Below are 16,509 nucleotides of genomic sequence, written 5' to 3' on the forward strand. Positions count from 1 at the left end.
ACAAATTTCGGATCCAAATTCCTAACGAACATTCGTAATTGTTACGAAAAGTTAAACCTAAAAGTTAAAAACCCAGAAATTCAGCACAGCACAGGGATGGGAGGGAGCCCATCATAATAAATTCATCATAACGAGCATAATTGTTACGAAAAGTTAACGAACCTAACGAAAATTTGTATTTCGTACAAAATTTCGGATACGAATTAATTCTAATACCAAACGGAACCAAAACGAATTTGTTGACGGCGCACATGTCTAATATGCGTTCCACTGGCGGTCTGAGGTTAGGAAGAGGTTTGGAACAGATCATATATGGCCAGACCGAGGCATGAGACGCATGCTGGGATGCCATTTTTCCAAACCGGAAGTAAACATTAGGCACATTGCAAACACACAGGGTTTTGGCTCTCATGAAGGGGGTCATATTTTCTATAAACATTTGGAGGGCTGCAGTGGAGGGACACCCCAGACATTGTCTTTGGAGACGAAACATGTTGGTAAGGTCTCCACTGCCGCCATTTTGACTTTAAGAGCTGATTTTACACACCAAATGTGAGTTTTCTAATTTTCCATACATTTTTTTTTGATGTATTCAATGGAATTACACTATGTGGCCCTTTTTTTGTTTTTTCTCCTTTAAACTATCCCTATTACAGTGATGGCGAACCTTGGCACCCCAGATGTTTTGGAACTACATTTCCCATGATGATCTACTACACTGCAGAGTGCCAGAGCATCATGGGAAATGTAGTTCCAAAAAATCTGGGGTGCCAAGGTTCGCCATCACTGCCCTATTACATCTATGGACATCTGATTAATGTCCCTTATGAGAAAAAACCCACAAAGACATGTTTCATCTTGAGGATAGCTGGGAGTTTCCATTCTAGGCAGCTGATGGTTCCAGTGTCTACTCCCATTGGTTGTACATACAACACAATCCTGTTTGACTCACAGAACATATGTTCTTGTGTGTTCAAACGTTCCGGTAAGCCTCCTATATTTGTGGTGGTGGTTCCCTTCACTTCAGTTACACATCCTGATTCACTGGTGGGATATTTATAATGAAGTTTGCCACAAGAAATTTTTGATTTGTTCACAAGAAGCTTATGAACTATTCGCTGAAAATCTCTAATTTGGTTTTCTTTTGGACATTGACTGTATGTTTGTGTGTTTGTCACCTTTGTATATGATCCTTTGTTTAATTTTTTTATTTCACGTGTTATTTGGGTTCACTACCCCTATTTGTCCTATGTGTCACGTTATAGTCTAAGCGCTACACCATTTGTTCCTCTTTGGATTTGATTGACAGCAGCGGGAGCCAATGGCTGCGCTGCTATCAATCTATAGCCAATCAGGACACGAGACACCAGCTAGAGCTGGTGTGTTCGTTCCTGGCCTGAGGATGACAGGGTTCAGCTTGGTAAAACGGGGGGGCTGCAGCACTACAGAAGGTTTTTCACCTTAATGCATATCGGTGAAAAACCATGAAGGTTTACAACCCCTTTAAGGCTCATATCTCACATACAAACGCAAACTAAGGCCAATCTATACATGAGCCAATTAACCTCTAAAATAATGTCTTTAAGATAAGTATCCTAATTCAGTCTTACCACTGGTCCAATGGTGTCCATGGCTTCAGCCCTGAAGGTATAGGCGGTTTGCCCTGAAAAAGTTGGATTTTGATACTCTCAATAAAAATTTGGACTAATATTACTCAAGTGTCATGAACTTTCTGGGTGCTCCTCAACACTCGCATCAAAATTTGCACCTACTGGTACAGTATGTCCTGTTTTGAGAGGCAGCAGTCCAAGACCAAAACAAGGCTTAGTCTTGGCTCATTTACTGTTTATCATTCCTTTAAAGGGGGGGGGGCTTATTCTGCGTTACATCCAAAGGTGCCAATATCCCGCTCCCACCAATACCAACCAGCTTTGGAGTGTTGGTGGAAATTGGATTACCTGAAGCCTACATCAGCACAGGTAGAACAATCCTGAGCAGGATTCAAAGTTGGGATCCAATTGCTGCAAGGAAGAAATGCTAAGCTACAAGTCAGGGGATCGACAGGTAAGTGTTTTTTTTTTTTTTTTTTTTTATAGAAGGTGGTCAGCAATGGCTGCCTGTGTATTTCTCTAGGTAAAGGTTTCCTTTAAGGCCTCATTCACATGGGCACAATGGGCAATGGGCACAGATCAGCACTATGGGCACTACAGATCCAGCCCACAGCGCTGCTGCACCTGATCTCTTCCCTCTCCGCTCACACTGTACAGATTGGTACAGAAGAGGGAGAGAGGAACCCGACATTACACCTGTTTGTTTAAAAGTGATCGCTCCGTCATTTGACCGAGCGATCACTTGGTAAACGGCCGCTATCAGCAGCCATTTACTGAGATGCGCCGGGTCCTCTGGATTCGGCAGTCACGGATATTCCCGGGGGCGTGATTCTGGGAGGACGTCAATGTACGCCCTCTCAGAGATATCGAGCCGCGCTGTAGCTGTCATTCAGCTATGGCACGGTAATTAAGTGGTTAAATACACCACCACTGAGGCATGTATAAGGCCTCTACTGTTTCTTTTTAAAATGTATTTGCTGTCTGACCCCAAATACGATTGGTAAATCATCAAACTATAATAAATTATATGGTGAATATAAGAAGTACTGGACACAACGTGTTCTATGAATATTTGAGAAAATTCAATCAGAAGAGAGGCTACCCTAACAAGATCCATCAAAACACATGATTCTTTCCAACAGGAAAGGGGGCTTCCAGATTCCGATAAGCCCCCCCACCTGCAGACCCGGACAACCACCAGCCAGGGTTGTCGGGAAGAGGCCCTTGTCCCCATCAACATGGGGACGAGGTGCTTTGGGGGCACCCCAAAGCACCCTCCCCATGTTGAGGGCAAGTGGCCTGGTATGGTTCAGGAGGTGGGGAAGCGCTCGCTCGTCCCCTTCCTTTCCAGGCCTGGGCTCTTTCTAGATGTGCAAAGTGCAAAGCCGGTAGAGACATCGCCAAAAAGACTTACAGCTGTAATTGCAGCAAAAGAAGGTGCTTCAAAGTATTGACTCGGGGGGGGGGGGGGGGGGGCTGAATACAAATACACGCCACACTTTTCACATATTTATTTGTAAATTTATCATTTTCCTTCCACTTCACAATTATGTGCCACTTTGTGTTGGTCTATCACAGTGATGGCGAATCTTGGCACCCCAGATGTTTTGGAACTACATTTCCCATGATGCTCCAATATGCTGCAGAGTGCATGAGCATCATGGGAAATGTAGTTCCAAAACATCTGGGGTGCCAAGGTTCGCCATCACTGGTCTATCACAACCAAAAACATAGATGTATTTTATTGGGATTTTATGTTGCGCTCGCTCGGCACAGCTGTGTGTTTACATTCTGGTACGCAAAATATGCGGCCTCTCGGCATTAATTCCCCCCGCATATTTGCCGTACTGTCGGTGCCAAGGAGTTAAGTATGTAACCCTTTGGACACTAGACATGGGTGCCGTCAATAAATTTGTTTCGTTCTGTTCCGTTACGGTTCGTATTAAAATGAATTTGTACTTCGTATTTCGTGTCTAAAATTCAGTTTCGTTTTCGTACGAAATACGAATTGTCATTAGGTTCGTTAACTTGTACGAACGTTCGTTACGATGAATTTAACGGCAAAAATATACCTCAATATGACAGTCGATGCTGATGGAAGTTTGTTTTTTATCCGAAATACGAAATTCCGTTGAAAAACTTCCTATCCGAAATACGAATTTTCGTTAGATGAGGGGCTCCCACCATCCCTGTGCTGTGCTGACTTCCTCCTTCGGATTTCGAAGTGAAGTTGCATTTCGTACCGAATTCGGACGCATGGCAATTCGTATTTTGGATCCTCCCGAACGTACGAATTTAGGGAAATTCGTACGAAACGAATCGCACATGTCTATTGGACATATAGTGCACCACTGAAGGTTTTGAATGGAGCAGTCATGGTATATAATAACCACAACATCTGACACCTAGGTGACCGTTTTAAACACTTCCATAACAGACCCCCATCTGGAGCTGTTCAGTATGAATGTATCAAAAAACGATTTTTTTTTTTTGTGTGTGTTCCTATTCTAGGAACTAACATCCAACAAAGGCCTCTGGCCTCAGCTATGACATCATTGCAGTCTCTTTCTCCCCCCTAGACGGTGGCTAATGTTCTTTGGGTCCCGATAGTTGCCTCACCAATGTCCATAGAGTCACTTTTTCCACTGGTGCAGCAATATTCATCCTATAGAACAGCACATATGTGCTCATTAATCCTAGGAAGAGAAGAAGAAAGGCTTTGCCCCAGATAAAAGCTCTGTCTGTTTGCCCAGCTCTCAGAGCTCATTAGAAGCCATCCTGTCCACCTTTGTACTGCACAGTCCTTTAGAGCGGGGTCATCCGACCATCCCTAGCAACCGGTCTGCGGCCTGGAAGAGCATGTGTTTACATTATAGACTTTCTGATAGCTCTTGTCTATTGGGCCTATTAATAATATTTATTGGGACTTTTTTTTATTTATAAAATCTAAAAATAGTCCCGCAGACAGGTAATGTGATAATCCTTTTATTAATCTGTCTTTGAATTGTTTTTTAGTCTAGTATTTAACCTGCCTTTTAAGTCCTACGGTTTTTATGTCATTTATTAAAGTGAAATTCCAGCCAAAGCTTTTTCCAGTTATGGATTAAGTAGGGAAGAGTTATGCCGCGTACACACGACCGGACTTTTTGACAGAAAAGGTCAGACGGACTCGTTCCTGTGTGGGCTCCATCGGACCTTTGCTTGCCAAAAATCCGGCGGACTTTAGAAATAGAACATGTTTTACATTTTTCCACCGGAACTCCGCCGGACCGAGAAATCCGTTCGTGTGTATGCTAGTCTGACGGACAAAAACGACGCTAGGGCAGCTATTGGCTACTGGCTATAAACTTCCTTATTCTAGTCCGGTCGTACGTCATCATGTTCCAATCCGTCTGACTTTGGTGTGATTGTGTGTGGCCAAGTCCGTTCATTCGGAAAGTCCGTCGGAACTCGTCCGATAGTCCGTCGGAAAGACTGTCGGACCTAGTCCTCTGGAAAAGTCCGGTCGTGTGTACGCGGCATTAGAGATGTCCTCTTGTATTGCTGGGAAGATTTCACCCTCACCCTTTTTTTTTTTTTGTGGTCACCAAAACCGGAAGTGATATTTTTCCAAACGCAATGTAAGTTTTAGTAAAAAACCTTTCAGTGGCGTAACTATAGCCAAAGCAACCCAGGCAGGTGGTGCTTAGGGGGCTGAGGTTGGGAATGGGGCCCCACAAGGAAGGGTATTTAACCAACAAAATCATTGTGCATGTAAAGGTATCTCACCCTCGGAAAGGGCAGCTGAAAGAAGTAACTCTGATTTTTTAATCTGGAGCAGAAACTATCAACGTTACCACTTAAACCACTTTAACACACCCCTGACAATAACACCAAATTGAGTGAAGCTGTAGTTCTGGGAGAGCTTGTCAAAAGTTTTCAGGCTGTTAACTGAGCAACGGAGCAGGACAAAGCTACAAGACTAATGCCCGTACACACGACCAGAGTTTTCAATGGACTAGGTCCAACGGTCTGGGGCCCATAGCCCTGAGTCTCTGCAGGAGTCCCCAAGGGGAGGGGAGGTTCTCTGTGGACCCTGATGTAAGTGGGGGCTTTCTGGGGACCCTGATGCAAAGGCAAGGCTCTCTGTGGACCCTGATGCAAGGGGGAGGCTCTCTGGGGACCCTGATGTAAGGGGGAGGCTCTCTGGGGACCCTGATGTAAGGGGGAGGCTCTCTGGGGACCCTGGTGCAAGGGGGAGGCTCTCTGGGGACTCTGATGTAAAAAGGAAGGCTCTCTGGGAATCCTGATGAAGGAGGGCTCTTTGGGGACCCTGATGTAAGTGGGGGGCTCTCTGGAGACCCTGATGTAAGTGGGGGGCTCTCTGGGGATGGATACACACACACACGTATAATAATGTATATACATGTCTATGTCCACCCAAGCATATGACTTTCTTTACTATGCTGCTATGGGCTCTAGCCCCAGATCTTTTGTAGACCCAGCAATGCCCCTGATTCTACATATGCCTGTGGACAAAAAATAACCCACAGGAAATGACCAGGCCCAGGTTTTAAGCAACCTCTTAATTCAGTAACAGAGACACAGGGTGCAATGATGTCAGCAAAAGGTGACATATCAATGCTTCTGTAAAACTACGCTATCAAATCCCCTCTGAAGAGTCCCAGCATTGTTCAAGTATGCCTGCAGGACTTCCCCATTAGGGCTGTTTTTTGGGGTAAACTGTGATTTAGGTTGAGCCGGCTTGATTGGGGCCCTTACGGTGGTGCACAGGTGGTGGAACTCAATGGTCCTCGTCTACTTAAAATCAGTGGCTACAAGATAACACGAATCCTTGCTCCCCCCTCATCCATGAGTAGATTCATTGCACATCAGAAGGACTTCCCCTTACATCCAGGAGTCCCTTCTTATATCCAGTAGTGCCCAGCAGATTCCCCCTCACATACATGTTTGCAGCAAGGTTTTCCAAAATTCAGTGCACCTGAAACCCAGACACATGATTCAAAACCTGAACTGTCCGGGTGAATCCTGGACAGGTGGCAACCTTACTGAGGTTGCCATTTACCACTGATCACAGGAATTGAGGAGTTGTAATGAGAGAAGGAGTGTCAACTGCATGAATGTAGCCATGAAGACTCTTATGCCGCGTACACACAACCAGACTTTTCGAGGGATTAAGTCTGACAGACTTTCGACAGAGTTCTGACGGAGTTCCGACAGAGTTCTGACGGACTTTTCGAATGAGCGGACTTGGCCACACACAATCACACCAAACTCCGACGGATTTGAACGTGATGACCTACGACTGGACTCGAATAAGGAAGTTCATAGCCAGTAGCCAATAGCTGCCCTAGCGTCGGTTTTAGTCTGTCGGAATAGCATACACACGAGCAAATTTTTCGGTAGGAACTGGGTCCGGCAGAGTTCTGGCGGAAAAATTTGAAGCATGTTCCATTTCTAAAGTCTGTCAGACTTTTGCGAATCAAAAGTCCATTGCAGCCCACACACGATCGAATAGTCTGCCGGAATCATTCCGTCAGACTTTGGATGTTGAAAAGTCCGCTCGTGTGTACGGGGCTTTAGGCGGCATCTGAGCAAAAATTCAACTTCTCAGGTTGCAGCAAGACAACTTTTTCAACTGGACCTATAGAGAAAAGCTCCAGAAGGCGGGGCCACCGCTGCCACCTCTGGGTCAACCAAGGAACAGCACCACACTGCTGACAGCTCACCACCTCACTGACAGGTCAGTTGAGATCTCACCAGCCCCCACTCTTCAAAGAACTGGAAATTACTGGGGGGTGAAGGGGGCAGAGGACATTTCTGAGGGGGGGGGGAGTGAAGGGGACAGAGGACATTACTGGGGGGGTGAAGGGGACAGAGGACATTACTGGGGGGAGGGAGTGAAGGGGACAGAGGACATTACTGGGGGGGAGTGAAGGGGACAGGGGATATTACTGGGGGGGAGTGAAGGGGACAGAGGACATTACTGGGGGGGGGAGTGAAGGGGACAGAGGACATTACTGATGGGGGGAGTGAAGGGGATAGAGGACATTACTGGGGGGGGGAGTGAAGGGGACAGAGGACATTACTGGGGGGGAGGACAGAGGACATTACTGGGGGGGAGGGAATGAAGGGGACAGAGGACATTACTGGGGGGAGTGAAGAATACAGAGAACACTAGGGGGCAGAGTGAAGGGGCAGAGTTCCCGGCATTCCCCTTTACAGCAGAGTCTGCAGGATTCCCCTTACACTACAAGGGGGAACTCTGCGGACCTTGATGTAAAGGTGATATACACACATTTTGTATTTTTGAGGTGGGGGGTGGGGGATCTTGGGTGAGTACCCGTACTTTTTTTCCCCGGACTTGACCCCTGTACGTAGCGCTTTACAATATAAAAAGGAGACAATACAGTTATAATACAATAAAATACAAGAGGATTAAGAGGGCCCTGCTCAGAAGAGTTTACAATCTAAGGCCGCGTACACACGGGCGGATTGTCTGCCCAACTTAGTCCGCTGAACCGTGTTTCAGCGGACAATCCGCTCGTGTGTGGGCTTCAGCGGACTTTTTCAGCGGACAGTCTGACGGACTTAGTCTTTCGGAATTTCCGTAATTTTGTCCGTCCAAACTTGGTTTTGTCCGTCCAAACTTGGTTTCAGCGGACAGTCCGCTCGTGTGTAGGCAAGTTGGACGGACTAAGTATGGTGCATGCTCAGAATGGATTTACACGGCCGAAGGTTGCATTGCAGTGTATAGGACGTCGTTTTTCTAGTCCCGTCGTACGTGCTGTACACGTCATCATGCAAGTTTTCAGCGGACTGTCTGTTCATCGTGTGTGGTCAAGTCCGTTCATTCAAAAGTTGAACGGACTGTCTGTCGGATTGTCTGACGAACTTAGTTGGGCAGACAATTCGCCCGTGTGTACGCGGCCTAATAGGGTGGGGCAGGTGGTCCAAATGTTGTAACTGTGGAAGTGGTAGAAGATTCGTTGGAGACGTGATAGGCTTTCTTGAAGAGATGAGTTTTCAGGGATCGCCTAAAGGTAGCAAGAGCAGGAGCTAGCTGGACCAGTGGAGGTAGCGAGTTCCAGAGGATGGGAAAATCCTGGAGACGAGCACGGAGGAGTACACAGTACATAGATTAAAGGCTTTTTCTCAGCTCCAGAAGGCGGGGGGAGGTTGAAATCTCACACTGAACAGCATAGAGCAGGTAGCTGAGTGTAATCTGGGACCTGAGTGGTTGGAAAGGACACACTCCCCTCTACACAATCTCATAGGGAAAAATGAACAGCTGAGGCTGTCAATCACCAGTTGTGTGCTGTGAGAGGGGCTGGACCGTCTCCCTTGATTCTGTGGCGTCGGCTTAGATTTTAGACAGTTGCAGATAGCATAGAGAGGAAAGAGGCAGAGGTCACATTAGGTGTCTTGGATTAAGGTAAGTACACGCTATGGAGGGCTATGCATTGTTAATTTTTTTCATTTCTGAGGTTTAAACCACTTTGACGCACTCTTCGATCAATAACACAACATCAAATGTATCATTAAAAAGTAAAAATAGTATTCCCAGAAAGCGTGTATTCATCAACCTCCATAGTATATTTACAGTTACACAACCATTATATCCAGTTCTTTGCCCTTAGGCACAACTTGGCATCCGTGATAAAACACAAAAGTATGACTACCAACAGAACATAACTCACTACAATATAATATACAAAACAAATCTGAGTCGGACAAGATGACCTTTAGATGTCTCTTACTGTAGCTGAAGGTCATGGTATTAAATTCTTCATCCTATCGTTAAAATACACAGAAAACCAGCTAAGTTATCATAAACCATTGTCTCTTATTTAGAATAAAGTACATGGTTTCACCTTTGTTTTTCAACCTTTGGTGTATCTCAGTGCTGCCAATCTCCTGCGGCCACTTTGTCACGTGGACAGCAAGGGGCTGCAATGACTGCATGGCATTTCTCAAGGTGGGTTTCCTCAAGGGGGCAGCAGTGGACCATGCCTGATTAATGAGCTCCACCACAAGCATTTATAATTCCCAGCACAAGTAATACGGGGGGACAACGTAGGTAAACAATTGGGAAATAAGGAGAGAGCGTTGTCACACTATAAAGGGAAGCGCCAGAACAAGGAAAGGATCAGTATAGGAGAGGCTGGAGGTATAAGAGACAGGAGCAGTTCAAAGGGGGCTCGAGACAGAAGAGACAGGTGCAGTACAAAGGGGGCTGGAGGCAGATGAGAGGAGCAGTAGGGGGGGGCTGGAGACATATAAGACAGGTGCAGTTCAAAGGGGTCTGGAGACAGATGAGAGGAGCAGTACAGAGGGGGCTGGAGACAGAAGATGGGAGCAGTAAAGAGGGGGACTTGAGACAGAAGACAGGAGCAGTAAAGAGGGGGGTTGGAGACAGAAGAGAGGAGCAGTACAGAGGGGGCTGGAGACAGAGGAGAGGAGCAGTACAGAGGGGGCTGGAGACGGAAAAGAGGAGCAGTACAGAGGGGGCTGGATACAGAAGAGAGGAGGAGTACAGAGGGGGCTGGAGACGAAAAAGAGGAGCAGTACAGAGGGGGCTGGATACAGAAGAGAGGAGGAGTACAGAGGGGGCTGGAGACAGATGAGAGGAGCAGTGCAGAGGGGGCTGGAGACAGATGAGAGGAGCAGTGCAGAGGGGGCTGGAGACAGATGAGAGGAGCAGTGCAGAGGGGGCTGGAGACAGAAGAGAGGAGCAGTGCAGAGGGGGCTGGAGACAGATGAGAGGAGCAGTGCAGAGGGGGCTGGAGACAGAAGAGAGGAGCAGTGAAGAGGGGGCTGGAGACAGAAGAGAGGAGCAGTGCAGAGGGGGCTGGAGACAGATGAGAGGGGTAATACAGAGGGGTCTGGATGCAGAATAGAGGAGCAGTACAGGGGAGGCTGGATACAGAAGAGATTAGCAGTATAGAGGGGGCTGGAGACAGTATAGAGGGGGCTGGAGACAGAAGAGAGGAGCAGTACATAGGGGGCTGGAGACAGAAGAGAGGAGCAGTGCAGAGGGGGCTGGAGACAGAAGAGAGGAGCAGTGCAGAGGGGGCTGGAGATAGAAGAGAGGAGCAGTGCAAAGGGGGCTGGAGACAGAAGAGAGGGGTAATACAGAGGGGTCTGGATGCAGAAGAGAGGAGCAGTACAGGGGGGGCTGGATACAGAAGAGATTAGCAGTATAGAGGGGGCTGGAGACAGATGAGAGGAGCAGTATAGAGGGGCTGGAGACAGATAAGAGGAGCAGCATAGAGGGGGCTGGAGACAGAAGAGAGGAGCAGTGCAGTGGGGGCTGGAGACAGATGAGAGGGGTAATACAGAGGAGGCTGGAGACAGAAGAGAGGAGCAGTGCAGAGGGGGCTGCAGACAGATGAGAGGGGTAATACAGAGGGGTCTGGATGCAGAAGAGAGGAGCAGTACAGAGGAGGCTGGAGACAGAAGAGAGGAGCAGTAAAGAGGGGGGTTGGAGACAGAAGAGAAGAGGAGTACAGAGGGGGCTGGAGACAGAAGAGAGGAGGAGTACAGAGGGGGACTGGATACAGAAGAGAGGAGCAGTACAGACAGGGCTGGAGACAGAAGAGAGGAGGAGTACAGAGGGGGCTGGAGACAGATGAGAGAAGCAGTACAGAGGAGGTTGGAGATGGAAGAGAGGAGCAGTACAGATGGAGCTGGAGACGGAAAAGAGGAGCAGTACAGAGGGGGCTGTATATAGAAGAGAGGAGGAGTACAGAGGGGGCTGGATACAAAAAAAGAGAAGGAGTACAGAGGGGGCTGGAGACAGATGAGAGGAGCAGTACAGGGGGGGCTGGATACAGAAAAGAAGAGGAGTACAGAGGGGGCTGGAGACAGAAGAGAGGAGGAGTACAGAGGGGGGCTGGATACAGAAGAGAGGAGGAGTACAGAGGGGGCTGGAGACAGATGAGAGGAGCAGTACAGAGGGGGCTGGATACAGAAAAGAAGAGGAGTACAGAGGGGGCTGGAGACAGAAGAGAGGAGGAGTACAGAGGGGGCTGGATACAGAAGAGAGGAGCAGTACAGACGGGGTTGGAGACAGAAGAGAGGAGCAGTACAGAGGGGGCTGAATAGAGAAAAGAGGAGGAGTACATAGGGGGCTGGATAAAGAAGAGAGGAGCAGTACAGAGGGGGGCTGGATACAGAAGAGAGGAGCAGTACAGAGGGGGCTGGAGACAGAAGAGAGGAGGAGTACAGAGGGGGCTGGATAGAGAAAAGAGGAGGAGTACATAGGGGGTCTGGATAAAGAAGAGAAGAGCAGTATAGAGGGGGCTGGATACAGAAGAGAGGAGCAGTACAGAGGGGGGCTGGATACAGTTGAGAGGAGCAGTAAAGAGGGGGCTGGAGACAGAAGAGAGGAGCAGTGCAGAGGGGGCTGGAGACAGATGAGAGGAGCAGTACAGAGGGGGCTGGAGACAGATGAGAGGGGTAATAGAGAGGGGTCTGGATGCAGAAGAGAGGAGCAGTACAGAGGAGGCTGGAGATGGAAGAGAGGAGCAGTACAGAGGGGGCTGGAGACAGATGAGAGGAGCAGTACAGAGGAGGCTGGATACAGAAAAGAGGAGCAGTGCAGAGGGGGCTGGATACAGAACAGTGGAGCAGTATGGGGGGGGGGGGGGGCTGGATACAGAAGAGATTAGCATTATAGAGGGGGCTGGAGACAGTACAGAGGGGGCTGGAGACAGATGAGAGGAGCAATATAGAGGGGGCTGGAGACAGAAGAGAGGAGCAGTATAGAGGGGGCTGGAGACAGAAGAGAGGAGCAGTGCAGAGGGGGCTGGAGACAGATGAGAGGGATAATACAGAGGGGCCTGGATGCAGAAGAGAGTAGCAGTACAGAGTAGGCTGGAGACAGAAGAGAGGAGCAGTACAGAGGGGGCTGGAGACAGAAGAGAGGAGCAGTGCAGAGGGGGCTGGAGACAGATGAGAGGGGTAATACAGAGGAGGCTGGAGACAGATGAGAGGAGCAGTACAGAGGGGGCTGGAGACAGAAAAGAGGAGCAGTACAGAGGGGGCTGGAGACAGAAGAGAGGAGCAGTACAGAGGGGGCTGGAGACGGAAGAGAGGAGCAGTACAGAGGGGGTTGTATATAGAAGAGAGGAGGAGTACACAGGGGGCTGGAGACAGATGAGAGGAGCAGTACAGAGGGGGCTGGACACAGATGATAGGGGTAATACAGAGGGGTCTGGATACAGAAGAGAGGAGCAGTACGGGAGGGGGCTGGATACAGAAGAGATTAACAGTATAGAGGGGGCTGGAGACAGTATAGAGGGGGCTGGAGACAGAAGAGAGGAGCAGTACAGAGGAGGTTGGAGATGGAAGAGAGGAGCAGTACAGAGGGGGCTGGAGACACAAGAGAGGAGCAGTATAGAGGGGGGCTGGAGACAGAAGAGAGGAGCAGTACAGAGGGGGCTGGAGACAGATGAGAGAAGCAGTACAGAGGAGGTTGGAGATGGAAGAGAGGAGCAGTACAGATGGAGCTGGAGACAGAAAAGAGGAGCAGTACAGAGGGGGCTGTATACAGAAGAGAGGAGGAGTACAGAGGGGGCTGGAGATAGAAGAGAGGAGGAGTACAGAGGGGGCTGGATACAGAAAAGAGGAGGAGTACAGAGGGGGCTGGAGACAGAAGAGAGGAGGAGTACAGAGGGGGACTGGATACAGAAGAGAGGAGCAGTACAGACAGGGCTGGAGACAGAAGAGAGGAGGAGTACAGAGGGGGCTGGAGACAGATGAGAGAAGCAGTACAGAGGAGGTTGGAGATGGAAGAGAGGAGCAGTACAGATGGAGCTGGAGACGGAAAAGAGGAGCAGTACAGAGGGGGCTGTATATAGAAGAGAGGAGGAGTACAGAGGGGGCTGGATACAAAAAAAGAGAAGGAGTACAGAGGGGGCTGGAGACAGATGAGAGGAGCAGTACAGAGGGGGCTGGATACAGAAAAGAAGAGGAGTACAGAGGGGGCTGGAGACAGAAGAGAGGAGGAGTACAGAGGGGGGCTGGATACAGAAGAGAGGAGGAGTACAGAGGGGGCTGGAGACAGATGAGAGGAGCAGTACAGAGGGGGCTGGATACAGAAAAGAAGAGGAGTACAGAGGGGGCTGGAGACAGAAGAGAGGAGGAGTACAGAGGGGGCTGGATACAGAAGAGAGGAGCAGTACAGACGGGGTTGGAGACAGAAGAGAGGAGCAGTACAGAGGGGGCTGAATAGAGAAAAGAGGAGGAGTACATAGGGGGCTGGATAAAGAAGAGAGGAGCAGTACAGAGGGGGGCTGGATACAGAAGAGAGGAGCAGTACAGAGGGGGCTGGAGACAGAAGAGAGGAGGAGTACAGAGGGGGCTGGATAGAGAAAAGAGGAGGAGTACATAGGAGGCTGGATAAAGAAGAGAAGAGCAGTATAGAGGGGGCTGGATACAGAAGAGAGGAGCAGTACAGAGGGGGGCTGGATACAGTTGAGAGGAGCAGTAAAGAGGGGGCTGGAGACAGACGAGAGGAGCAGTGCAGAGGGGGCTGGAGACAGATGAGAGGAGCAGTACAGAGGGGGCTGGAGACAGATGAGAGGGGTAATAGAGAGGGGTCTGGATGCAGAAGAGAGGAGCAGTACAGAGGAGGCTGGAGATGGAAGAGAGGAGCAGTACAGAGGGGGCTGGAGACAGATGAGAGGAGCAGTACAGAGGAGGCTGGATACAGAAAAGAGGAGCAGTGCAGAGGGGGCTGGATACAGAACAGTGGAGCAGTACGGGGGGGGGGGGGGCTGGATACAGAAGAGATTAGCATTATAGAGGGGGCTGGAGACAGTACAGAGGGGGCTGGAGACAGATGAGAGGAGCAATATAGAGGGGGCTGGAGACAGAAGAGAGGAGCAGTATAGAGGGGGCTGGAGACAGAAGAGAGGAGCAGTGCAGAGGGGGCTGGAGACAGATGAGAGGGATAATACAGAGGGGTCTGGATGCAGAAGAGAGTAGCAGTACAGAGTAGGCTGGAGACAGAAGAGAGGAGCAGTACAGAGGGGGCTGGAGACAGAAGAGAGGAGCAGTGCAGAGGGGGCTGGAGACAGATGAGAGGGGTAATACAGAGGAGGCTGGAGACAGATGAGAGGAGCAGTACAGAGGGGGCTGGAGACAGAAAAGAGGAGCAGTACAGAGGGGGCTGGAGACAGAAGAGAGGAGCAGTACAGAGGGGGCTGGAGACGGAAGAGAGGAGCAGTACAGAGGGGGTTGTATATAGAAGAGAGGAGGAGTACACAGGGGGCTGGAGACAGATGAGAGGAGCAGTACAGAGGGGGCTGGACACAGATGAGAGGGGTAATACAGAGGGGTCTGGATACAGAAGAGAGGAGCAGTACGGGAGGGGGCTGGATACAGAAGAGATTAACAGTATAGAGGGGGCTGGAGACAGTATAGAGGGGGCTGGAGACAGAAGAGAGGAGCAGTACAGAGGGGGCTGGAGACAGATGAGAGGAGCAGTATAGAGGGGGCTGGAGACAGATGAGAGGGGTAATACAAAGGGGTCTGGATACAGAAGAGAGGAGAAGTACGGGGGGGGCTGGATACAGAAGAGATTAGCAGTATAGAGGGGGCTGAAGACAGTATAGAGGGGGCTGGAGATGGAAGATTGGAGCAGTACAGAGGAGGCTGGAGATGGAAGAGAAGAGCAGTACAGAGGGGGCTGGATACAGATGAGAGGAGCAGTACAGAGGAGGCTGGATGCAGAAGAGAGGAGCAGTACAGAGGGGCTGGAGACGGAAGAGAGGAGCAGTACAGAGGAGGCTGGAGATGGAAGAGAGGAGCAGTACAGAGGGGGCTGGATACAGATGAGAGGAGCCAGTACAGAGGGGGCTGGATGCTGAAGAGAGGAGCAGTACAGAGTGGGCTGGAGACGGAAGAGTGGAGCAGTACAGAGGAGGTTGGAGGTGGAAGAGAGGAGCAGTACAGAGGGGGCTGGAGACACAAGAGAGGAGCGGTACAGAGGGGGCTGGAGACGGAAGAGAGGAGCAGTACAGAGGGGGCTGGATACAGAAAAGAGGAGCGGTACAGAGGGGGCTGGAGACAGAAGAGAGGAGCAGTACAGAGGGGGGCTGGATACAGAAGAGAGGAGCAGTACAGAGGAGGTTGGAGATGGAAGAGAGGAGCAGTACAGAGGGGGCTGGAGACACAAGAGAGGAGCAGTATAGAGGGGGGCTGGAGACAGAAGAGAGGAGCAGTACAGAGAGGGGGGCGGGAGACAGAAGAGAGGAGCAGTACAGGGGGGGGGGATCTGGATTCAGAAGAGAGGAGCATTACGGGAGGGGGGGGGGCTGGATACAGAAGAGAGGAGCAGTACAGGAGGGGGGGGGGCTGGATAGCTGTGAGTAACTCAGACGGAAGAGAGGAGCAGTACGGGGGCTGGATATTGAAGAGAGGAGCAGTACAGAGGGGGCAGGATGCAGAGGAGAGGAGCAGTACGGGGGGGGGGGCTGGAGTCAGATGAGAGGAGTAATAAAGAGGGGGCTGGGAAAAGGAAGAGAGGAGCAGTACAGATAGGGCTGAAGACAGAAGAGAGGAGCAGTACAGAGGGGGCTGGGGACAGAAAAGAGGGGAAGTACAGAGGGGGACTGGGAACAGAAGAGAGGAGCAGTACAGGGGGGGCCAGGGACAGAAGAGAGAAGCAGTACAGAGGGGGGCTGGATACAGAAGAGAAGAGCAGTACAGGGGGGGGGGATCTGGATACAGAAGAGAGGAGCTGTATGGGAGGGGGGGGGGCTGGATACAGAAGAGAGGAGCAGTACAGGAGGGGGGGAGCCTGTATACAGAAGAGAGGAGCAGTACAGGAGGGGGGGGGGGGCTGGATACAGAAGAGAGGAGCAGTACAGGAGGGGGGCTGGATACAGAA

This window comes from Lithobates pipiens, unplaced genomic scaffold (assembly GCF_037356315.1).
Source record: "Lithobates pipiens isolate NorthernLeopardFrog02 unplaced genomic scaffold, aLitPip1_a1.2 Scaffold_62, whole genome shotgun sequence".
NCBI classification, from domain to species: Eukaryota; Metazoa; Chordata; class Amphibia; order Anura; family Ranidae; genus Lithobates; species Lithobates pipiens.